The sequence below is a fragment of the Netta rufina genome (genome assembly GCF_964035555.1).
Source record: "Netta rufina genome assembly, chromosome: 4".
Classification (NCBI taxonomy): Eukaryota; Metazoa; Chordata; class Aves; order Anseriformes; family Anatidae; genus Netta; species Netta rufina.
Window position 1 is genome coordinate 56,055,396 of NC_140127.1, and position 25,198 is coordinate 56,080,593.

A 25,198-nucleotide genomic window follows, 5' to 3' on the forward strand; every position below is an offset into this window, starting at 1 on the left:
ATATTTTATATCTGGCATGCTGTGTTAAAAGTTGTCTTGTTCTAGATCGCTTTATCTCAGTTTTCTACCTATTGTAGTCATAAAATCTTTCTCTGAAAAACAGCAAAATTCACAGGACTGCAGGGCTGACTCCTACCAGATACACAGAGGGTTTTTAATATTCCTGTTTTGATACCTGCATTATAATTTAGAAAGCTACGTCCTCTGTTTTAATGACTGGTAAGATTCTGAATGCTTTTTTTTTTTTTTTTTTTCCCAGTTTATTTATGGTCTATAAGTGGAGTTGCCTACAAAGCAACAAGATTGATATTCATATAGTTATGCCTTGCAAGAGAGATTTTGACAAATTCGAGAGCGAGGCGATCACCAACTGTATGAAGTTTAAAAGTGATGGATTCTGCATCTGGGATGGGGCAACGCTAGATCCATGTATAGACTGGGGGGTCAGAAACTGGAGAGCAGCCCTGCAAGAAGGGATTGGGAGATTTGGTTGACAGAAGGTTGATTATGAGTCAACAGTGTGCTCTGGCAACCAAGAGGGCCAAGTGTATCCTGGGGTGTATCAAGCATGGCATTGCTAGCTGGTCGAGGGAAGGGATTGTCCTGCTCTGCTCCATGCTGGTGAGGTCTCACCTCGAGTACTGTGTGCAGTTTTGGGTGCCAAATATAATTAGGACATAAAACTATCGGAGAGTATCCAAAGGAGGGCTACAAAGACGGTGTAGAGTCTAGAGTCTAGAACCAGCAAAAAAGACCACTCCTGAAGTTTATTTATATTAAAAAAAAAAAAAATCCTTTGCTTAAAATATTTTAGTTAAAAATATTTACAATAGATGCTTGCAGAGAAATCATATTTTATTTCAGCATCTGCAGATTTAATGGTGATGAAAATGCAAAAGCTCTTGAAAGTTAGATTTACATTCATCTCTTTCCAATTTTTCTGTGCATTTAACTATTCCTTTATTAGTAATTTGTTGCAGTATTGTAAAGGGCTAAAGTTGCGCCAGGGGTGTTTTAGGTTGGATATTAGGAAGAACTTCTTTATTGAGAGGGTTGTAAGGCATTGGAATGGGCTGCCCAGGGAAGTGGTGGAGTCACCATCCCTGGAGGTCTTTAAAAGATGTTTAGATGTTGAACTTAGTAATATGGTTTGGTGGAGGACTTGTTAGTGTTAGGTCAGAGGTTGGATTCGATGATTTTGAGGTCTCTTCCAACCTAGACAATTCTGTGATTCTGTGAATGTGTATTAATTTTCATTAAGAGTTGAAAATATTTCCATAGCATACCGAACACTGTACAATATTTCATATTGCAATATGTCACTGACTTCAGCAAGGAAACCAGCACCGACATTTTCATAACTGAGCAACTTGAGTAACTGTAGCTGAGACGTGTAAGGCTGGGAAAAGGGAAACAATGGATTTTTTTTTTTTTCCAGCCGTACTTTTCAAGACTTCTGCAGTTAGATTCAGCCACAACTACCACATTTTTTCAATGAAGAATACAAAGACTATGGACAGTTATCAGCCTATTGGTTTTTAGACATCTGTGTTCTAGAGAACTACACAAAAGACAGTGACTCTATCAGGAATATTCTCTATTATTTGTCAGTAAAACCTAGTATTATTCTGGCACACCCTAAAGGTAAGATACATAATTAACTGCTGAGCTGCACCTTATGTGCTTTAATTTTTAAACAAGAATACCCTCCTGATATTTTAAAAAGAGGGCATAACCACTTCCCATCTAAATCTCAATAAGAGATAATCTCACTTTCTTTCTGAAAAATGACCATTAAACATTAGGCTTGCTACTACTATTTAAATTATTACTCTGGCAGAATATTAGCAAATACTGAACAAGAAAATTGTTTGATCTTTATTTAAAACATAGGAGTACGTGTTTATTGAAAAATGTTGATTTTTTTTCTTTTATTAGTACTATTATATTTTTATTTTTACTTTTTAGATTGAAACTGTTAATATCTTATATATTTTAGGGTTCCTTTTTAGTGCAAGCAGGTCTTAAGCCAGCATCACTCAGGTTCTGCACTAGTCAAATCACATACCTGAAAAATTACCATTTTGCATTGTAGTTTATTATTCATATTCATTCTGGACAAATGTAGAATCCCTTATTTGTAAAGCATGAGACTTTCTGTGCAATTCAGCTTTACAGTGATATTTATCAAGCAAAACCTCTAAGTCTGAATGAGCGTGGCTCATTCACCCTGTTGGGTTTTGTGATAAAGCCCATCTGCATACCTACAAAGGAGCTCAGAAAGAAACTGGCAGGAGGGGGAACCCAAATAATACCCTGCCAGGCTGATCCCAGGCTCCTCGCAGGGGCCACTGCCTAGGCTTAGTGGAGCACAGGGGTGTACAGTGGCAGATGGGAACCCAAATCAATGACTTGAGCAACAGCCACAGCTCCTGGGTCTGTCCCATCAGCCCTGTTGTCCAGGCATGGAACCAATGGCCATGAGTCATCAGCAGATGCTCTCAAGATCACCTTTTACTCGATGGGGGGTTGTTGCCTAGCTAACATGTAGGAGATGTTACAGAATGCAGGGGAAAAGCAGTTTGGGATTGCACTGGACCTAACTATGGGATGTCTAGGGGAGAAAGAACAAGAGTGGAAAAAGAGGCATAAATATGTATACACATATATAAACATATAGATACACAATCCAAAAATATAAAAATAATTATATACATGTATACAATCCAACTATATATATATGTTGTATAGTGTGTATGTATATTGTTTGTGTATATATCTCATATATATACATGCATGTTATATGTACATATTACATATATGTACACACACTAGTGGACTTCCATGCTGTCCAGACAGAGAGGGGAGCAGGATGAGGCCTTTGATGCTGCCTGTGTTTGAGTTGCTCTGTATGTCTGTGATCTGCCAGCTGTGTCTATATGTGGTATATACTTGTGCTCTGTGCACATGCCTGCTAGGAACGTATCTTCAGTTTTGCTACCGGTTGGACCTGGGGACGTAGAGTGGCAGCAGACTTGCCTCCCATGGGCTGTTGGATCCAGTGAGATATATTTTCCTCCAACAAACCTTACAGTTAGTATTTGGCACATACAGTTAATGTAGTCTTCTACTCCATTGCTCTCTTGCATCTGTATTAAGAGCTAGAATCAGGATAGCGTTTAAACATAGATTTAATCTAACATGCATATGAAGCCTGTTGCATTTAACCACTCTTCTGTTTGAAAGATGGACATAACATCAGCATTTGGTGGGGAGGTGTGGGGAAGGAGAGAATATTTTCTGTCTGCATTATGTTAGAAGATGGGTTAAGCAGGCATTGCTTTCATGCCTAAACTATTTAAAATACCTAAACTAGTCTGTTAAGGACTAGGGTATCTCTTATACACTGCAGTACTGCAGTAGATAACAGATTTAACTTTCATTCTGAATAAACAAGCACACAGCTTTAGCCACAAAGTAATTAAATGTACTTTTGCTAATCCTCTGAACAGATTGACCCTCTTTTGCATAGTGACTGTAAGCTCCTGTTTTCACATTATCTAGCCTATAGAGTCATGAACAATCTCTGAGGTTGAGAAAAACAAACAAACAAACAAAAAAAACCAACACACATTACTCCTTTTTTCTTCTAGAATAAGTTTTGTCCAAACATATTTCTAAGTAACATCATTTTTTAAGTACTAATCATTTTAAAAGTTAAACACTTAAGTAGCAACTACCCTGCTAGCTGACAAACCTAATGGAACGAGACACAGCAAAGAATTTGTCATCACAGTCGGCAAATCATCAAGGAAGAGCGTAACAGATTTCTACCACAGTTATATATCTGGAAACTGGCTCAAATAAGTGCTTAAAATGCCAGTTATTAACAAACAAATTTTATCACAGTGCTAATTAGTGAGAAAGTAAACCTGGAGGGATAGTATTTCTTGTCATATAGAAACGTGTAGATTTTGAATTTAGATTTTATCTGTTTATACATGAAAACTTTATGTAGAAAGCGCTTAAATTTGAATAATCTTCTGAGATACAGTGGAACATGCCATCTAAGCTATTTTCAAACATCCTCTCATGGTGGCTCTACTCCAAAGTTAGGTATTGCTTAATTTTTTTCAAAAACATTGTAAATCCATTCCCAAAAAGCAGATATTTAGACAAGTGCTTTGGTGTACATGTTAGTGGTAGACTTAAAAAGCGAGTATTTAGAGAGCAGTTTTCACTTTCAACTGCTCAGACTTCAGCTTAAAAAAAAAAAAAAAAAAAAAAAAAAGGAGAATACTAATTTACAAATTTACAGAGTCTCACATAGAAGCACCACTATCTAATTTCTCACTGCATTCCATATAAGCTTGCACCAACAATTTGCAGAGTTAATTGATAGCTATCATTTAAAAATAAAATTGATCACTGATCCAACAAATCATTAATTTCTGCGATTTTTTCCCATAAAACCCTGTACAAAAGCATACAAATGAATGGGGTTGTTTATATGTATGATCACGTTTCTATTGATTGTAGCTGGCTGCTGCTTTAGTGCTGGAAGGATTGCTTGTTATCAAAATAAGGAAGGCACCTAGCATGGCAATGCAGAGAGAAGAAATGTGAGGATTATATTTAGTTTAACCCCCCAAAATTTAACAACTACAATATTCACCCAATCAGTTTTCCATTATTATTTTCTTTCTTCCCATTCCTTACCAAAGAAGGTCAATATATGTGGACAAGGACAAACTATTATGAAATAAGTCAACAAATACATATTAGAAATGATGTGATGTTACGTACACTTATATACACTGCAGAAATATAATCAAGGTTGCACACTCACTCTGGCTCATCTTTTAGAACAGCCCATTCTTGCATGATATATTTTAGAGACATCCACTTTTTGCAATTAGTCCTAATGTATCCCAGCATACACAGTATTCTGGAGGAAGCTGCAATAGGCTTTTAATTTTCTTATATTTTGTAAACCACAAAGCCTATAGGCTTTAGAATTAATTAGTCAAAAGCCCTCTTCCATTTATTGACCATGGAGATAAAAATCACACAGGAACAATACTGACTCCATATCTGGATACATACAATTTGAACATTCCCAGCAAGAAGAACTCTGTACCAAGAAAGCATTCCTAGTTGTACACCTTTTCCAGAGCATGTGACTGAAAAAAATCATGCAAAACTACAGCAGTAGTACACTACTACTTTAAGCATGCATTGGTCCATATGATTTGAAGAGTCACTGGTAGATGGAGTGCTGAATAGTATCTATTACAAATCAATGACTACATGCAGATTTTGCTGCCATTCCCCACTGATGGGACCATAATACCTCTGCATGCATTATTGAGGGTCTGTAAAGAACACCTGTGCCATGGTTACAGAATACGGTGAAAAAAGAACAGGCATAGCTACTGTCTCATGGTAGTGATGGAGATTGTGGCTTGGATGAACCAGTTTTCGCCCTACGTTTTGGGGCACTCTGTACACAAATATACTACATTCAGAGAACCATCCAAAAATTAAGTGGAACACCACTAAGTCTATGTAATTAAACAGGAATCCATTTACATAGCTTTTATATTAAATGGCTGTCTGTTTTACGAGCTGTGTGATGGGAGACACAACAGAGCTCTTAAAGCATAACAAGTATTGACTACATGATCAGAGAACAATAATGCAGAAAACAGCTGAGAGGGTGCGTATTGAAGAAATTCACTGTTCAAGAGAAAACAAAACCAAAAACAACAACAGCAAACTGAGCTACAGTGATACAGAGCTACAGCAGTACTGTCTTTGAAATTCCTGCCTCCTAATTGTGGTAATTTAGGAACTGCACCCTGTTAGTGCTGTGGCATATTCTTACATGCCAAGACACTATTAAAACACTTAAACACGTTTGAAGGCATCACTAGCTTCTTTCTCTGCACCTTAGGCTAAATACAGTTAAATACCAATTGAACATATCTCAAGAAGCATTTAGGGCCCCAAGGCTTGGACCGCTGTCATTCTGAATGTGGCATTATCATGTACTGCAGAGACAGTGCATGCCATCTCTAAAGCAGTCCTATTGAATAAAGTCAAACACAAATTCACTGTTTGAGACACGCCAAACTACACCAAAGTAATTCTGAAAGCAATTAATATATTAATTTCATTCTGAAATGTTTTTCAATGCTTAAGAAATAAAAATATTTCAGAGTACAGAAAGGCTCATATGTACAACGACTGATTAATATTGTGAGAGAAGGTACAACAGAAGGATATACAGTAATGAATTCTGAACATTTTTATTCTTTTTCTATGCAAGGAAAAAAGGAACACAGAATGAAAGAGAGAAATTTAAATACTTTACTTGAAAAGTAGTATCCCTTACACAATTCTTTAATATCCCTTACACAGTTCCTAAGACCAGCAAGACTCATTGCTGTATTATGTCAAAAGTCCAATCACTTAGCTGTTTTCAATGTATTCCATAGTGGGATTTTCAAAGCAAATATGAAATGCTACATAGTCCTTTACTGGTAAAACAAATGTAAATAAATAAATACATAAGACGACAGAAATAGGTAACTGATTCTTTAACATTTGTAAAAAGTTCGCATTAGATGAATGAGAGTGAACTATCCAGAAGACAAGGCAGATGAGGGAGTAAACAGCACTTTGTCATGTACCTAAAAGGCTATAGTAAAGCAAGTGGGAACAGTCTGTTTTGCATGTCCACAGTAGAAACAACCAAAAATAATGTTTTGATTGCAGCAACGACAAACCAGGTTAGAAATCAGAAAACAACTTTGAGGATAAATGTAGTAATGGAATATTATAGACTCTCTACCACCAGGAAAGTTTTAAGAACGGCTAGACAAATGTCTCCCAAGGGTAGCATAAACTTAGCTAATCCTACCTTGGGAAAGGAAGGATGCACTAAATGACCTCTAGAAGTTCCCTTCAGCTCTGCAATTCTGCTGATGTGATTACTAACATTTATGCACTTTGGCCTCAGCCCAGTCCTTAACTGTTCCTGTATTAAGATTCTTGACTTATTTGGTAATAAATCAGCCTTAGAAGTTCAGCTTCTGTTAAGCTAAAAGTCCATTTTTGCATGACATCCTCCTTAAAATTTTAAATTAATAGGATTACAAACTGAAAACAAAACTGTCTTATCATTTTAGATATGAGTTAATCAAATGAATACAGAAACAAAAAACTAGTAATGTGAAAAAAAAAAAAAAGGCACTCTCAAGTCCCAACATGATAACCTAATAATTTATCATACCTTCTTGCCTAAATCCCAACACACCAATTCCATTTGAAAGTTTAATCAGAAAATTAAGGACTGAATTCTGCTTCCACCTGTAGTGGTACAAACCAAATAGCGTGCCACTGAAGCCTATTAAAACTGAAACTGGTGTAAAGGAGACTCTCTGTAAAGCAGAACATTTCAAGATTGTTTACTTCTTACATGAAATTTTGCTTTTGTTTATCTGCCTCTGTTTTAGAGATGAACAGTCCAATGGGTGAAAGCAGGCATAAGATTTAGATGTTTTTTGTTTAACTAAACAGACTATACTAGAATTTATAGCTATTTAACGTGACTCTGACATCTATCCAAAGAAATAATACCCAAGCCATAAAAATACTGGCTTGAATTCCAGTTATTTTTTTCACACTTGCTTCCAGTGGATTAACATACAATGTTCTTTAGGTGTTCCTCTAATAGAATGACTCCAGAAAAAAATTCTGACCTAAGTTAATGTTTGTACCAGCTCTGTAGTACTGCATCTGTGACCTTCAATGACCACCAATATTTCAAAATTGACCTAAAAGATTGTTCACATGAAAGACACTTGTCGTGGTTTAACCCGACCGGCAGCTAAACACCACGCAGCCGTTCGCTCACCCTCCCCCCTCCCTCTCTGGGACGGGGGAGAGAAATGGAAAGTGAAGCCCGTGAGTTGAGATAAAGACAGTTTAATAAGACAGGAAAAAAAAAAAAAATAACAAAAATAATAATAACAATAATAATAATGATGATACAATGGGGATAATACGAAAGTAATAATAGTATGTACAAACAAGTGATGCACAATGCAATTGCTCACCACCCGCTGACCGATGCCCAGCCTAACCCCGAGCAGTCCGGCCCCCTCCCCCCGGCTAGCCACCCCTATATATTGTTTAGCATGACGTCAGATGGTATGGAATACCCCTTTGGCTAGTTTGGGTCACCTGTCCTGGGTCTGTCCCCTCCCAGCTCTTACTGCACCCCCCAGCCTGCCCGTTGGCAGGACAGAGCAAAGGCTGAGATGTCCTTGGCTTAGTATAAGCACTGCTCTGCAACAATTAAAGCATCGGGGTGTTATCAGCACTCTTCTCATTCTAAGCCAAAACACAGCATTCCACCAGCTACTAGGAAGAAAATTAATTCTGTGCTAACTGAAACCAGGACATCTATCCACCCCTTATTCCATACCATTTATGTCATGCTCAGGTTACACTCTTTTCCATACATTCTAATTAGTCACCTATAGTAATCATGGTAGTGATAACATACAGTATAATATACTATTTAACATGGTGCAATTCAGTTCATGGGCTATTCTCACCCAGTATTAAATCTCCTTGAGGTACACACCGGACCTCTCCGTTCTTTTGCATCACCCACCAAGTATATCCAGGTCCCTGAGCGAAAACAATTCCACGAATAGGTTTGCCTTTTCCTGAGGCAGGAGTAGCCCAGACTGTTTTACCCAGCATATTTTTTACATGCACTACAGGAACTTTATCCCCATCTACAGTACGTAACAGGTTTGATTGGGCAGGTCCAGCTCGGTTGGTAGATCCCCTAGTATTGACTAACCAGGTGGCCTTTGCCAAATGCGTATCCCAGTTTTTGAACGTCCCAGCGCCCATTGCTTTCAAGGTAGTCTTTAACAGGCCATTGTATCGTTCAACTTTCCCGGAGGCTGGTGCACGATAGGGGATGTGATACACCCATTCAATACCATGTTCTTTGGCCCAAGTGTCTATAAGGTTGTTTCGGAAGTGAGTCCCATTATCTGATTCTATTCTTTCTGGGGTGCCATGTCGCCATAGGACTTGCTTTTCAAGGCCCAGGATGGTGTTCCGGGCGGTAGCATGAGGCACAGGATATGTTTCCAGCCATCCGGTGGTTGCTTCCACCATTGTAAGTACGTGGCGCTTGCCATTGCGAGTTTGAGGGAGTGTGATGTAATCAATCTGCCAGGCCTCTCCATACTTATATTTCAGCCATCGTCCTCCATACCAAAGAGGCTTTGACCGTTTGGCTTGCTTGATTGCAGCACATGTTTCACAGTCATGAATAACCTGTGCTATAGCGTCCATGGTCAAGTCCACCCCTCGATCACGAGCCCATCTGTATGTTGCATCTCTACCTTGATGGCCTGAGGTGTCATGGGCCCATCGGGCTATAAATAATTCACCTTTATACTGCCAATCCAGGTCCACCTGAGCTACTTCAATCTTAGCAGCCTGATCCACCTGCTGGTTGTTTTGATGTTCTTCAGTAGCCCGATTCTTGGGCACATGAGCATCTACGTGGCGTACTTTCACAGCCAGGTTCTCTACCCGAGCAGCAATATCTTGCCACAATGCAGCAGCCCAGATAGGTTTGCCCCTACGCTGCCAGTTGTTTTGCTTCCATTGCTGTAACCATCCCCACAGGGCATTTGCTACCATCCATGAATCGGTGTAGAGATAGAGAACTGGCCATTTTTCTCGTTCAGCAATGTCTAAAGCCAGCTGAATGGCTTTCACTTCTGCAAACTGACTCGATTCACCTTCTCCCTCAGCAGCTTCTGCAACTCGTCGCGTAGGACTCCATACAGCAGCCTTCCATCTCCGATGCTTCCCCACAATACGACAGGACCCATCAGTGAACAGGGCATATTTCTTTTCATTCTCTGGCAACTGGTTGTACAGTGGGGCTTCTTCAGCACGACCCACCTCCTCCTCTGATGATATCCCAAAGTATTTGCCTTCTGGCCAGTCCATGATCACTTCCAATATTCCTGGGCGACTGGGGTTTCCTATTCGAGCCCGCTGAGTAATCAGTGCAACCCACTTGCTCCATGTAGCATCAGTTGCATGATGCGTAGAGGGGACCCTTCCCTTGAACATCCAGCCTAGTACCGGTAATCGGGGTGCTAGGAGGAGCTGCGCTTCAGTACCGACCACCTCCGAAGCAGATCGAACTCCTTCATATGCTGCCAATATCTCCTTTTCAGTTGGAGTATAGCGGGCCTCAGATCCTCTGTATCCCCGACTCCAAAACCCCAGGGGCCGACCTCGAGTTTCCCCAGGTTCTTTCTGCCAGAGGCTCCAGGTGGGGCCGTTCTCCCCGGCTGCAGTGTAGAGCACATTCTTTACATCTGGTCCTGTTCGAACTGGCCCAAGGGCTACTGCATGGACTATTTCCTGCTTGATTTGTTCAAAGGCTTGTCGTTGTTCAGGGCCCCATTCAAACTCATTCTTCTTGCGAGTTACTTGGTAGAGTGGGTTTACAATCAGACTGTAATTTGGGATGTGCATTCTCCAAAACCCCACAACACCTAGGAAAGTCTGTGTTTCTTTTTTGTTAGTTGGTGGAGACATAGCTGTTATTTTGTTGATCACATCCATTGGGATTTGACGACGTCCATCTTGCCATTTTATTCCTAAAAACTGGATCTCCCGTGCAGGTCCTTTGACTTTATTTTGTTTTATGGCAAAACCGGCTTTCAGAAGGATTTGGACTATTTTCTTCCCTTTCTCGAAAACTTCCTCTGCTGTGTCACCCCACACAATAATGTCATCGATGTACTGCAGGTGTTCAGGAGCTTCCCCCTGCTCTAGCGCAGACTGGATCAGCCCATGGCAAATGGTAGGGCTGTGTTTCCACCCCTGGGGCAGCCTATTCCAAGTATATTGGACTCCCCTCCAAGTGAAGGCAAATTGTGGCCTGCACTCTGCTGCTAGAGGGATGGAGAAAAATGCATTAGCGATATCAATTGTGGCGTACCACTTGGCTGCCTTCGATTCAAGTTCATACTGAAGTTCCAGCATGTCCGGCACTGCAGCACTCAGTGGTGGCGTGACTTCGTTCAGGCCGCGATAGTCCACTGTTAGTCTCCACTCGCCATTAGACTTTCGCACTGGCCATATGGGACTATTGAAAGGTGAATGAGTCTTGCTGATCACTCCTTGGCTCTCCAATTGACGAATTAGCTTATGGATGGGAATCAGGGAGTCTCGGTTGGTGCGATATTGCCGCCGGTGCACAGTTGTGGTAGCAATTGGCACTTGCTGTTCTTCGACCCTCAGCAACCCCACAACAGAGGGGTCCTCTGAGAGACCAGGCAAGGTAGATAATTGTTTAATGCCCTCTGTCTCTAAGGCAGCAATACCAAAAGCCCACCGGAACCCTTTTGGGTCCTTGCAGTATCCTCTTCTAAGATAGTCTATGCCAAGGATACATGGAGCATCCGGACCAGTCACAATGCGGTGCTTTTCCCACTCATTCCCAGTCAGACTCACTTCAGCCTCCAATACAGTCAACTGCTGAGATCCCCCTGTCACTCCACAAATATAGATGGGCTCTGGTCCTTTATAGCTCGATGGCATTATAGTACATTGTGCACCGGTGTCTACTAAAGCCTTATACTTCTGTGCGCGTGATGTGCCAGGCCATCGAATCCACACAGTCCAATAAACTCGATTGTCCCTTTCCTCCCCCTGGCTGGAGGCAGGGCCCCCCTAATCCTGGTCAGAATCTTCCTCGTTTCTGTGTTTGAAGGACTGTCTGCTGGAAGTTGGAGCAGCAAACTTTTCGGAGAATCCCTTTTTCCTGATTGTTTTCTTTTGCAACTCACGTACCCGTGCCTCTAGGGTCGCGGTAGATTTTCCATCCCACTTTCTCATGTCCTCTCCATGGTCTCGTAAGTAAAACCACAGGGTGGCACGGGGTGAGTACCCACCATATCGTCTTCCTTGTGTGGGTGAACGCCTACCCCTGACAGCTGAGACACTGCTTTGTACAGGTGCGAAGGAGAATAATCTCTCTTCAAGTTGGTGAACCTTTTCAGAAAGTTTCTCCCAAGTGTTCTCCTTTGGTCGGTGGGCACTGGTTGGTTCAGGTGGGGAGGACAATAGATTCTCTTCAAGTTGGTGAACCTTTTCAGAAAGTTTCTCCACAGCTGAGACGCAGGCCTGTAAGGAAGAGGAGAGACTTTCTTCGTACTGCCGGAGTTGTTTAGCCGCTTCACCCACTGTGGGTTCCTCATCCTCTTTCCAGGCCATTATTGCCAATGAGCTGGCATATGATGATGGTGCACTCCGTACAAACTTCCGCCACATGGGTCGTGTACACTTGACTTCATCTGGATCTGTGGATGTTTGATTGAGGTCTGGATCCTCATAAATCACTTCCCGTACGGCTAATTCCCTCAGGTACTGGATTCCCTTCTCCATAGTGGTCCACTTGCCTGGTAGACATAAAATATCTTCCTTGAAGGGATACCTTTCCCTCACAGCTGAGAGGAGACGCCTCCAGAGGCTGGTGGGTCGTGCTCCATCTGCAATTGCTTTGTCAATGCCGGCGTCTCGAGCAAGGGATCCCAGCCGCTTGGCTTCCCTGCCGTCTAATTCCACACAATTGGCTCCAGAGTCCCAGCACCGGAGCAGCCAGGTGACAAGCTGCTCACCTATACAGCGACCAAAATCTTTTCGCACATCTCGTAGCTCGCGCTCGTTTAGGCTTCGGGTAGTTACTGTTGCTCTTTCGGCATCCTCATCTTCCTCCTCCTGAATCCTTGACGGCCCAGCGTCGTCATCATCTTCGTCATCTCTATACTTAGTTTTGGCAGAAGCCTTACCTGGATTGGCAGAAGACTCTCTGCGTTCTAAACGACTTGAATTTCTGTACCATATTTTCACCTTCTCTACAGGGGCAGCTTGCACTGCTACTGCTCGTTTCTCTGACTTTGTTACAGGGTCTGCCACAGGGGTTGGAATGCCCTCTGCAGGGTCAACTTGCACTGCTACAGCTCGTTTCTCTGACACGGCCACAGGAGCTGGAGCGGCTACAGGAGCTGGAGCAGTTGCAGGAACCGGAGCTGTAGCGGCTACAGGAGCTGGAGCTGGAGCTGGAGCAGTTGCAGGAGCTGGGACTGGAGCAGCAGTAGGAGTTGGAGCTGGAGCGGCTTCAGGAGCTGGAGCTGGAGCGGCTTCAGGAGCTGGAGCTGGAGCGGCTTCAGGAGCTGGGACTGGAGTAGCGGCCGGAGCTGGAACTGGAGCGACTGCAGGAACTGGGACTGGAGCAGCTGCAGGAGCTGGAGCTGGAGCGGCTTCAGGAGCTGGAGCTGGAGCAGTTGCAGGAACTGGGACTGGAGTAGCGGCCGGAGCTGGAACTGGAGCGACTGCAGGAACTGGGACTGGAGCAGCTGCAGGAGCTGGGACTGGAGCGGCTGCAGGAGCTGGAGCTGGAGCGGCTGCAGGAGCTGGGACTGGAGCGGCTGCAGGAGCTGGGACTGGAGCGGCTGCAGGAGCTGGGACTGGAGCGGCTGCAGGAGCTGGGACTGGAGCAGCTGCAGAATCCACCGTAGGGGTCACAGTGGCCGTTGGATCTGTCACAGGGTTTGGAGTGGCCGCAGGGTCTGTCACTAAGTTGACAGCAGTATCAATGGCAGCTCGATAGGCATGAGCCAGGCCCCAGCACGTTACAATGATTTGTGTTACTTTGGAACTGCCAGAATCATTACACCTTTTTTTCAAGCATTCTGCCAGTTTTTGAGGATTTTGCCATTGTTCAGGGGTGAATTTCCAACACACTGGGGGTGCCAACTGCTCTAGATGCCTGCCCATATCCACCCATACTCCCTGCCACCCACAACTATACTGCCTCCGGGCAGATCTCCGGATGAGCTTCATAAGTAGTTGTTTAACTTTAAGCAGAATCTGAAGTGCATTCATGAGGCAGAACAACAAGACTATGGTATTCTGAGTATTCCAGAAATATTCAATATCTTGGAGAGCTATTGTAACAAGCTCAGGGGATAAGAGGGTGGTGAAGGAGGAAGGCAGAGTGACCCAGGAGGATACAGGGGTGGTGAAGGAGAAAGGGAGAGTAAGCAAGTAAGGAAAAATATCCTCCCCTTTCCCCTCCACAGATTGACTCTCTAATGGAGAAAAACAATAGGTATAATTGCTAATAGTTCCCAAGATGCTGTTTCCAAAGTACAGAGTCCACGATGTTACTGAGTATAAATACCAAGTTAGAGTCATGACCAGATATCTTATCGTCTCATAAGCCATTGCTATAACACTTAGTACCATAATGGTCTGAAACCAGGGCCCGGAGAGAAGAAACAACACTACAGAGAGCAAATACGGAAAATAATGTACTATAATACTCAATTTGGAAAACAGGCGCAGCAGAGTTGTGATTAAAGCAATCAGCATCATGACAAGTGACTATTAAGCAGGTCTAATCCTTACACCAATTTTAGTTTAACACACTCTGATCAGATCTGCCGTTATCTCAACCTTTCGGGCCCCACGTTGGGCGCCAAAAAGACTGTCGTGGTTTAACCCGACCGGCAGCTAAACACCACGCAGCCGTTCGCTCACCCTCCCCCCTCCCTCTCTGGGACGGGGGAGAGAAATGGAAAGTGAAGCCCGTGAGTTGAGATAAAGACAGTTTAATAAGATATAATAATATAAGATATAATAATACGAATATAAGGGATATAAGATATAATAATACGAAAGTAATAATAGTATGTACAAACAAGTGATGCACAATGCAATTGCTCACCACCCGCTGACCGATGCCCAGCCTAACCCCGAGCAGTCCGGCCCCCTCCCCCCGGCTAGCCACCCCTATATATTGTTTAGCATGACGTCAGATGGTATGGAATACCCCTTTGGCTAGTTTGGGTCACCTGTCCTGGGTCTGTCCCCTCCCAGCTCTTACTGCACCCCCCAGCCTGCCCGTTGGCAGGACAGAGCAAAGGCTGAGATGTCCTTGGCTTAGTATAAGCACTGCTCTGCAACAATTAAAGCATCGGGGTGTTATCAGCACTCTTCTCATTCTAAGCCAAAACACAGCATTCCACCAGCTACTAGGAAGAAAATTAATTCTGTGCTAACTGAAACCAGGACAACACTACATATGACAAATTTTTTTGTCTTCTTTTTAAAATAAATAAAAAACAACAAGAAACAAACAGTTTGTTCTCTCACAGACCCAAGTGATATTAATCAGTTAGTTGTCAGTGTTGAACCATAATATAGGTTGTATACAGTGTTATGTTTAAGTGAAATCTAATTCAAAGGACTTAATTCTACACAAATGCTAATTTTAAACTTTGATTACATTATAATATAAGAGGAAGCATACCAGAAGCACATAGCTTTCTCTCTGAAGTTCTTTTTATCTTCTAGTTAAGACTTTGTTATTTCATTTTAGTTCAGAAGACCAATAGAATATGTAAAACGAGAACTAAGAAGTACCAGCTTCCATGTACTGAATACACCACTGTGAGCTTAAATTCCCTAGATTTTAATTTTCTTGACTTAAATGAAATTGTTACAAACCTTGTAATCCCATTAAATCCTTTGATGGTCTGATTTACTTCTATCAGTGAAATGGCAACATATCTTTCAGGAAAAATAGGATTTAGCATGGCTTCCTGAAGTAGCACAGACATTAAGATGTAGGACACATTTAAGCTGTCTAATTGTTCTGCCAATCTGATGATGAAGTATTAATCTGTCACTGTGTCAAATTACATACCTTTAGTTTTTTCAGTAAAATGTGTCAGTGCTTAACAAACTCTGAGATGAAGCAATTCATGGAGCAATTAGAATGTCAGTTCTCCTAAAGACGACTTGAGAAAAGTCTGAATCAGTGCTCAAAGTCAACTTAATTTCCTTGATACTCATAGCAAAGTGATGGGACTGCAGGAGCTCCAAAGGAAGGGTAGCTAGCAGCCATTATTATACAGCTCATCTCAGCTGTATACTGTGCCACCCCTTTATTTTATTTATCGTTATTAAGTATTTCATACTTCACTGTACATTCAAACCCCCCACACACGGATGCATAACTGTTTATCATAACCAACAGGGCCAAAAAAAGGCAAAATGGAGTCACTTGTGACTATGGACTCAAATTAAAATAAGGTTCTTGTTGAATGTTGCTGTGTTTAAGAATTGACTTTAAGAGAAAACACTGTTTTCTCTCTTTTACGTCTTTCAATCAGTTATCTTTTTCTTACCTAGTCCTTCTACCACAAGGTACTAACTTTAACTTTTTATCTTGATACAGAATAAAATGTTATATAATAATGTATATTAAATATTAGTAATTCTTTCGGGAAAAATGGAATGAATCCTGTTCTCCAGAAGTTTTCTGTGTGACCTGTATGTTTTGTTGTATCATAGAACCTTATGGTTAAACAGTAAATGTAAAGTGTGCTGAAAATCTTTTAGTTTATATTGCATTATTTTCAAGTGGGGGGAAGAGTGATGAAGAGGCTGGAATTTAAGAAAGTTCCCCATGCTCTGCATGCAAACACTCCTGTAAATAATGTAGAGGTCAATATGGAGCAGAAACAAACATCTTAACTACTGGTCTTTTTAGTAACTGTGATGAAGAAGTTGTGATGTAAAATGAAAAACAGTAGTCACAGGAAGCTCCATTTAGACTTTTATGTCACAGCAAAGAAACCTTATCCCACACAAAGGATAAAAAAAATAGTCATCCGTTTATGCCATACATGTTTCTCTCACAAATACACAAATAAATCGTAATTTTACACACTTAATAATCCTAGGAAGAGCTGGGACAAAACCAACTTCAATTGAATTGGAAAGTACAAGAATGCATTTTCAATACAGGCAGGTCTATATGATGCATGGTCTACATGAATGCTAAAAATAGTAATTAAAACAATTTAACAACATTGCGTTAATGTACATTTTTCTGTTTGTCTAAAGTCTTCAGGAGGATTCCTGAAGAAATTGATTAAATTTTATAATATGTACTGTTCATCTTCATTAATCATGAAGCACAGCATGAATATAAAGTCATGCAACTCAGATGTAAATGCTAATATTTTCACCTGTCACATAAAAATGAAATATTTTACTGATTATCTAGTTACGGAGTCATTTCTTTTACTCCATTCCAGTGGCCTGGGCCAGTGTCATTCTGTTCTTCAGACCACTTATTTTATAACCCTCAATTTTTTCCTAAGAATGGGTAGAATCTATTCTTAATTAATGTCCACCTAAATAAAACAACATATATATGTATATATAATTATATGTATATATATATATTACTGATTCTTTCTCACTGAGATGATGCAAGGGAGAGGGAGTGGTTTTTTGTTTGTTTTTTTGTTTAATAGCAAGCACATGGAAAATGTCTTCACACTTCAAAAAAATCGAGAGACAAATAGAGAAAGATAATGAATCTCCCAGCGTGATTTATGACCTGCTCAAAGGGATTTTTTTTATTGATTTTTTCAGCTGTGTGTGCAGATTACAGCTAGTGAATTAATTACAAACATCAGCTTAGAATGGTTACGAACTTATGACAGGTTCATCTGGGTTATAGTCCATTAGTAATTAAGCATAGCAGTAATTCACCTTGTGCATGCACAGTAGCTGGACTGTAATCATACACATGCATCATAAGGACGTTATACAAAAAGATTAGAGAGAAGTATCACTGTTTATTTCACTATAGAATGTAAAAGTATAACATATATTTATTTATTTGGATTATTAAGGTAATTGAAAGAATGGAAAAAATCTGAATGAGACAAAACAGAGAAGAAAAAATCAAGTTTTACTTGCAAATGTAGTTCTAAGGCTGTCAGAAATAGTAATTTCAACTTTTTTTTGTGGGAGTGGGAATTTGTTGTAGCCAAACCTATGTATCATAGGTTTCTGGCCTCTGGTCTTGACCTTGAGTATCCTGTAGAGTTTAATTCACTCATCAGTTATAGGAGGTAAGGTAGAAATCTTAAATTATAAGTGGAACTGCGTTGATAAACTGTGGTATCCAAGTCAACATATTAGGGAAGAGCTATCTCTTATTCCTGAGATGAAGATGCTGGGTTTTTGGTTGCTCCACCAGCTAATAGGTAAGATTTTCTTCAGACTTCCTAAGCCACTTACTTGCATGGACAATTGAGCGCATCCATTTACATGTCTCTTGAGATATTTCTCTACAATGTGAGATACTTCCTAGCTTAGTAAAGAAAGAATCTCAAGTGTCAGAAGCGACTGGAAGTACTTTTTAGTGAATCCATTCTCTTGGTTTAAGAGAATTTAATATTGCAATTGAAACTCTCATTTCTGCTGAGCTACCCCATGTCAGCTGTAGTGGTCAAAATCATTTAGTAACTGCTGGAGTATTCTGACAAGCTGAACAAGACATGGAAATCTAATGGTTAAGGTGTCAATTACAGGAGATGGGCAGAACACAAAAAATTAGAAGATGCAAACAAATTTACCAAACTGAATAAGACTGGTATACACAATCTGCAGATCTTATTTGACTTGATGGACAATTACTGTAAATGGGAAAGGAGCAAACTGTATTTTGGTGATTATTTCAGACAAGTTTTTAGTAAATGAATTAACTGACTTTTATGAAGCTGCCTCTTACTGCCCCCACAATGACAAGAAGCACCAAAACATATCATGGCTCACACAGTACATATGCTGTGCAGGCATCTTCTTTCCAGGTGATTCAGAACATAGTTTCACCAAACGAAAATATTCAGGAAAAAATAATAATAATAAAAAAAATTCACTGCACAGTATCTTTATCTCTGGCTCCTTTCCAAGATCATAAGAGAGATGCCAGTTGGGACTGTAGTTATTGTGAATATAAAGCATTGTGCAGTATTGCTTTTTTTTTTTTTTTTTTTTTTTTTTCCATGTAATAGATTAAATATCAGATGATACAAATGACTTTTACTTAGGTCAACTTTGAAGTTGCAACCTGAGGCAAAAAATTCTGTGTCCAAATATCAATCACTTGAGTAATTGTCAGAGGATGGAATTATTCCAGGAGAATTATTAAAAAGAATGGAATTCTCCCAAGTCCTAGTAGAAACCGGTCCCCATACAGGTCCCCATACAGGTCCCCATACAGTGAGCAGCATAGTGAGCTGATGACCATATTTCATGTTCCTTTTTAAAGAAAGCACCTCTGAATTTTAGCCAGTAAATTAGGCCTAGACTAAACACAGTAAATAAACTCAAAGGCCCCAGCAGTGGATACCTGTGATTAGTTTATGAAACTTACACTTCAAGTTAGTTAATTTAATTGGACTGATGGCCTGTATCTGTATTGCCACACACAGATTTATTCTTTTTTAAAAAACCAGATGAGTAGCTGGCTAGTTAAAAAGTATCTGTTTACTTCTGAGTGATACTGATAGGAAGGAATTGTAATAACTAATGTTCCCTCAAAACTTTTGACAAAAAATATTTATCAACATTAAAATTAACATAGATTTTACTCTTCTGTGTGAATATATTTTGAGAATTCTCGTTTTTATTGGACTGTTTATGTATACTCTCAAGTCCCTTTCCCATCAGATACGTGAAAACTCAATATGTTGCAGTGTAATACACAACTAAACAAACTCTCAGTGCATACTGTACCCTACCACAGATATGACCTACAAATACATGTTAAACTTTTGTTTATTTTAACATGTAAAACATGTTAAAGTTGTTAAACTTTTTTTTTTTTTTTTTTTTTTTTTTTTTTTTTGTGCATCTGCAGCAGTATTTTATGAGGTTTTCTCTGTTTCTGTTTGCTGTGCTTGCTTTGTGATGCTTTTAGTCATCAACAGTAGATGAGGTACAGAAAGAGGTCAAAATTGACAGCAAAAATGAATCAGGACTTCTCATGCCAATGAAATAATGAAAAACAGCACTGTTCTTACAGCAACAATAATGAATATAAATAGACAAAAGGCTACTGGGAGAAAGAGCATAAGGCATCCATTTCAAGAAAAAGTCTTTTCCTGCCATCACAGATAGCTATGTGAACTGGCTAAATTAGGATGCCCTTTAAAGAATTTTCATGCTTCAAGAAATGTCTGTGAAAGACAGGTCTCCCTTATTTTCCTTTAAGGGATCAGACTTAATAGGCTGAATTTTATTCATATTTTCTACACCTTTATTTCTCATGCCAATCATTCCCAGATAAAATGAAAAAATCTGTTATCTCATCTTTAACAAAGTTCAATACTATGAACGTTCTCTTCCCACCCTCCCAATTCCCCGGAATTTTATTGTCTCAAGCACTCAAGCACACATATCCATATCTCTTTACAGATAACATTAGAGGAGTGCAAGTACTGGCCAAATAATTGTCAAAGGATAATAAAGATTTGCACAACTTTTCTATCTATTTCAAAACTAAATCCCAAGGTAAAATAAGTATAAATCCCTAAGTACAAATCTGCATCAAAGTCATTTACTGGAATAGCTGTGTATATCTGATTTGCTTCTTATGTAAAAGGCTGGACAATTCATCCAAAAAAAGATTAAAGAAACAAATTTCTTTGCTTTTATAACTGATACCACGTTCTAAAACCCTAAGTTTAAAAGTCATTGGAGAGATACCATACCAATTAAATTCCAAAAGTTTATATGATTTTTGTCTGTCATTAAGTGATTCCATAGATTTAATATATTTTACACATTTGTTCAAAAGTAAGTAGAGAAGTATCTTTCTTCTAGTCAATACTGTTTGAAAATAACTATATCTTCTTCTGGAATAAGAAAATAGCAATCTGTTAAAATACTTAGGAACCTTATAATACTGTAAGAATAATTCTTGTTAATTTATAATATATTTCACAGAATTGTCTAGGTTGGAAGAGACCTCAAGATCATCGAGTCCAACCTATGACCTAACACTAACAAGCCCTCCACTAAACCATATCGCTAAGTTCAACATCTAAATGTCTTTTAAAGACGTCCAGGGATGGTGACTCCACCACTTCCCTGGGCAGCCCATTCCAATGCCTCAAAACCCTCTCAGTAAAGTTCTTCCTAATATCCAACCTAAAACACCCCTGGTGCAACTTTAGCCCATTCCCCCACGTCCTATCACCAGGCATGTGGGAGAACAGACAAACCCCCACCTCGCTACAGCCTCCTTTAATGTACTTATAAAGAGCGATAAGGTCGCCCCTGAGCCTCCTCTTCTCCAGGCTGAACAAACCCAGCTCCCTCAGCTGCTCCTCACAGGCCTTGTTCTCCAGACCTCTCACCAGCTTCATCACCCTTCTCTGGACTCTTTCGAGCACCTCCATGTCCTTCTTGTAGCGAGGGGCCCAAAACTGAACGCAGTACTCAAGATGTGGCCTCACAAGGGTCCCCGTACAGGGGGATGATCACTTCCCTAGACTTGCTGGCCACACTGCTTCTTATGCAAGCCAGGATGCTGTTGGCCTTCTTGGCCACCTGAGCACACTGCTGGCTCATATTGAGCCGACTATCAACCAATACTCCCAGGTCCTTTTCCACCTGGCAGCTTTGCTTGGAGTTATTGCGCCCCAGGTGCAGGACCCGGGACTTGGCCTTGTTGAACTTCATGCAGTTGACCTCAGCCCATCGGTCCAGCCTATCCAGATCCTCCTGCAGAGCCTTCCTACCCTCAAGCAGATTGACATACACACCTAACTTGGTGTCATCTGTGAACTTACTGAGGGTGCTCTCGATCCCCTCATCCAGATCATCGATAAAGATATTATAGAGGACCGGCCCCAGTACCAAGCCCTGGGGGATGCCACTAGTGACCAGCCTGCAACTGGATTTGACTCCATTCACCACGACTCTTTGGGCCCGGCTATCCAGCCAGTTTCTAACCCAATGAAGCTTACGCCAGTCCAAGCCACGAACAGACCGTTTCCTGAGGAGAATGCTGTGGGAAACGGTGTCAAAAGCCTTGCTGAAGTCAAGGTAGAAAACATCCACAGCCTTTCCCTCATCCACCAAGTGCGTCACTTTGTCATAGAAGGAGATCAGGTTCGTCAAGCAGGACCTGCCTTTCATAAACCCATGCTGACTGGGCCTGATCACCTGGTTGCCCTGTAAGTGCCATGTGATGACACTCAAGATAATCTGCTCCATGAGTTTCCCTGGCACTGAGGTCAAACTGACAGGCCTATAGCTTCCAGGGTCTGCCCTTCGGCCCTTCTTGTAGATGGGAGTCGTGTTTGCTAGCTGCCAGGACCTCCTGGGACTGACTGGGACCTCCCCTGGTGGCCAGGACTGTTGATAAATGATGGTAAGCAGCTTGGCCAGCTCCTTTGCCGGTTCTCTCAGTACCCTCGGGTGGATCCCATCCGGCCCCATCAACTTGCGTACATCCAAGTGCCACAGCAGGTCACCAACCATTTCCTCATAGTGAGGAAATGATAGTGAGGGCCACATAGATAGTGAGGGCCACATTCTGCTCCCCATACCTGTTGTCGACGGAAGGAAGACACAGACGCTCAATATGAGTGAACAGTGAACTTCAACTTTAATGGATAGCTCAGTCGCCTTTTATCTAGTTCGAACATAATCAACTCATACATATTGCAAAAACTAAGCTCAGGATTGGCTAACACTTCCCACTCTTTTCAGTTAGTTCCTCCTTCTTTTAGCCATCGTCCCGCCTTAGGGACTTTCCCAATGGCTCAAGGGCATCGTGTCCTTGAGCCTGATTGGCTCTCAGCCAGCTGCGTACGTGCCCAGACTCATGTGAGTTGAGTACAGTACTTCACTAGCCCATTGCCTCCTAACTGCCCAACATCCACATGTCCTATTTCACTTAACCATTCCTCCACACATACCCTTCCATCAGTTCAGGATACTGGGTATCCAGAGAGCAACCGGTATTGCTGCTAAAGACTGAGGCAAAGAAGGCATTAAGCACCTCCGCCTTTTCCTCATCTTTTGTAACTAAGTTCCCCCTCCCATCCAGTAAAGGCTGGAGATTCTCCTTAGTCCTCCATTTTGCACTGATGTATTTGTAAAAACATTTTTTGTTGTCTTTGACGTCAGTAGCCAGATTGAGCTCCAGATGAGCTTTGGCTTTTCTAGTTTTGTCCCTGCACAGCCTCACAACATCCTTTTAGTCCTCCCGAGTGGCCCGCCCTCTTTTCCAAAGATTGTAAACCTCCTTTTTCCTCCTAAGCTCAAGCCACAATTCTCTGTTCAGCCAGGCCGGTTTTCTTCCCCGCCAGCTCATCTTTGGGCACGGGGGACAGACCGCTCCTGCGCCATTAAGATTTCCTTCTTGAAAAGTGCCCAGCCTTCCTGGACTCCTGCCCTTCAGAACCGCCTCCCAAGGGACTCTACCAACCAGTTCCCTGAACAGTTCAAAGTCGGCCCTCCAGAAGTCCAATACAGCGGTTTTACTGGTCCCCTTCCTGGCTTCTCCAAGAATGGAGAACTCTACCATTTCATGGTCACTCTGCCCAAGACAGTTTCCAACCACCACATCTCCCACCAGTCCTTCTCTGTTTGTGAAGAGAAGGTCTAGTGGGGCACCTCCCCTGGTAAGCTCACTAACCAGCTGCGTCAGGAAGCTATCTTCCACGCTCTCCAGAAACCTCATAGACTGCTTTCTCTGCGCTATGTTGTGCTTCCAGAATATATCTGGGAAGTTGAAGTCCCCCACAAGAGTAAGTGCTGATGATTTCGCAACTTTTGTCAGCTGCCTGTGGAACTCCTCATCAGTCCCCTCATCTTGGTTTGGTGGTCTATCCCCCACTAGGATGCTTCCCCTGTTGGCCTTCCCGCTGATCCTAACCCATAAGGACTCAACCTTATCATTCCCAGCCTCAAGTTCCACGACATCAAAACTCTCTCTGATATAGAGAGCCACACCACCATGCTGCCTGTCCCTTCTGAAGAGCCTATAGCCAGACATTGCAGCACTCCAGTCATGAGAGTGGTCCCACCACGTTTCCGTGATGGCAACCAAGTCGTAGCCTGCCTGCTGCATGATGGCTTCTAGCTCCTCCTGTTTGTTACCCATGCTGCGTGCATTAGTGTAGATGCACTTCAGTTGGGCCATTGCCTTCTCTCCCAGCCTTGCCATTGTTCCCCCCAGCACAGCTCTAACAAGCCTTGTTTCAGCCCCGTCCCTCTTCTTACCTAGTTTAAAGCCCTCTCAATGAACCCCGCCAGCTCCTGGCCTAGGATCCGTTTTCCCCTTAGAGATAGGGACCTGTCTGCAGCCATCAGGCCGGGTGCTGAGTAAAGCGCCCCATGGTCAAAAAAACCCAAAATTTCTGTGTTGGCACCAGCCTCTGAGCCACGTGGCTATCAGGTGGGCTTTCCGTGTCCTCTCTGTACCCCTCCCTGCCACCGTAGGGATGGACGAAAACACCACCTGTACTCCCACTCCATCCACTAACCATCCCAAGTCCCCTCAAGTCCCATTTGATGGTCTTCAGGCATCTCTCTTCAATGTCGTCACTGCCAGCCTGGACTATTATCCTCTTTTAATAGAGGGGCGAACCAGGTTGGGAAGCTTTCTGGCAACGTCCCTGACCCTGGCCCCAGGGAGGCAGCAGACTTCCCTACGGGTAGGGTCAGGCTGACAAATAGGTCCCTCTGTTCCCCTAAGAAGGGAGTTGCCCACAACAATCACCCTTCTTTCTGTCCTGGTGGAGGCAGTCCTGAGGGGTGGAGTCAACTTCCTCGCCTAGGCATCCTCCTGGGTAGACTTTCTACTCCTTCCTCAGCTACCGGTGTCTCAAGCTCCAGGGCCTCAAACCTGTTGTGTAAGGGCACCTGGGAAGGTGGGGCCTGTAGGAGGGGGCATCGCCTGCGATGTCGAGCAGGGACCTGTTTCCATTCCTCCTCAACTCGTAGGTCCTCTGCCTGACATCAGCAGGGCAGGGGGTCCACCCCCATTTGGGGGGGGGTCTCTCCCCGGTACGTGTCCTTCAGCCACACAGGGAGTTGCTCCGCAAGTCTATCTCCCGCTCACACTCCCTGATATCCCTCAACCTCTCGACCTCCTCCTTGAGTTCTGCCACAAGGCAGACCAGGTTGTCCACCTGCTCGCACCTCATGCACAGTCTCTGCCCCCCGCAGGTAGTAGCAACAGGCT

The 25,198-nt window shown here is 42.2% G+C and overlaps 1 protein-coding gene across 3 annotated transcripts in view; it reads right to left on the reverse strand.

Annotated features, from left to right (window-relative positions):
- PCDH7 (protocadherin 7) overlaps positions 1-25,198 on the reverse strand; it is a gene marked incomplete at both ends in the record, with an annotated part of 298,952 nt that overhangs the window by 1,082 nt on the left and 272,672 nt on the right. The window lies entirely within an intron of this gene.